This window comes from Papaver somniferum, unplaced genomic scaffold (assembly GCF_003573695.1).
Source record: "Papaver somniferum cultivar HN1 unplaced genomic scaffold, ASM357369v1 unplaced-scaffold_6555, whole genome shotgun sequence".
Lineage (NCBI taxonomy): Eukaryota > Viridiplantae > Streptophyta > Magnoliopsida > Ranunculales > Papaveraceae > Papaver > Papaver somniferum.
Genome location: NW_020649366.1, coordinates 1 through 885, shown reverse-complemented (window position 1 = coordinate 885; position 885 = coordinate 1). Strand labels below are relative to the sequence as shown.

The 885-nt window shown below is 38.9% G+C and overlaps 1 long non-coding RNA gene across 1 annotated transcript; it reads right to left on the bottom strand.

The window, feature by feature from the left end:
- Positions 1-22: 22 nt before the first annotated feature.
- LOC113343788 lies at positions 23-885 on the bottom strand. Its single transcript, XR_003357406.1, has 3 exons — positions 825-885; positions 459-675; positions 23-371 (listed from the first exon to the last, which is right to left on the bottom strand). It is a non-coding gene; the product is annotated as an uncharacterized LOC113343788 (long non-coding RNA).

Sequence of the window (885 nt, the reverse complement as noted above, 5' to 3'; positions counted from 1 at the left end):
AGATACAATAACCAAAGGGTTACACTCTTATTTATAGGCCTAGGAATAATCTAGAATTGCCTAGAAATAGAAGTCCTAAATAGAGAACTATTTCCTAATGTAACTTAGAAAACAGATTCCTAAAATACTTGAGGAGGTGCAAAACTGATTAGGAAATCATTTTGATCTTTCCTAAAACAGGATGTTTCTTAAATCAAGCCAATAACTAACAAAGACATATACCTAGAAGTCGGAAGCTCACGCAGAACAATGTTGAGAACCTGAAGAGCTTCCTAAGGTGCATCTGCCTGTTTTCCCTGCAAAAACATCCCAAGTGGTGGAGATCCACTCGAGCAGCATATTTGGTAGAAACATTGAACACCCTCTCTCTCCTGCATCACAAAACAAATAGAAATATAAGCTTCCTACAAATAAATGCAAGTGAACGTAAAGGAAATGAAAGGCATCAAAGAAATAACCTAGCAGCTCCAGTGCCATCATCCTCGTCAATCAAGGAATCAAGGTAATTGAGAAATCCTTATCAGAAAAAGGTAATGGTCCAGCAGAATAAAGACTCTTCCTTCCATCGTAAGCAGGAAGGCGTCTTCCAAGATGGGACTCTCTATATAATTTCACTAGCTGCTCCATAAAAGCCCTGTTAACACCCCTCGATGTACCTTCAGGAGAGATGGAAACCTGGCAACACAAGTGGATGATTAATAAACCAATAAAGTTTTAAGACATCAGTAAAAAGCAAATAAATTAAAAGAGATGTAAGAAATCCTTGTCGGGTAGCTCAGCAAGAAAATGGTTTGCTTTCACTACACATTTGATTCCAGTAGTACCCTTGCCAGGTCGAAGAGGAAATCGCATGGATTTGCTTGAAGAAGGGGCAGCATGCTTACT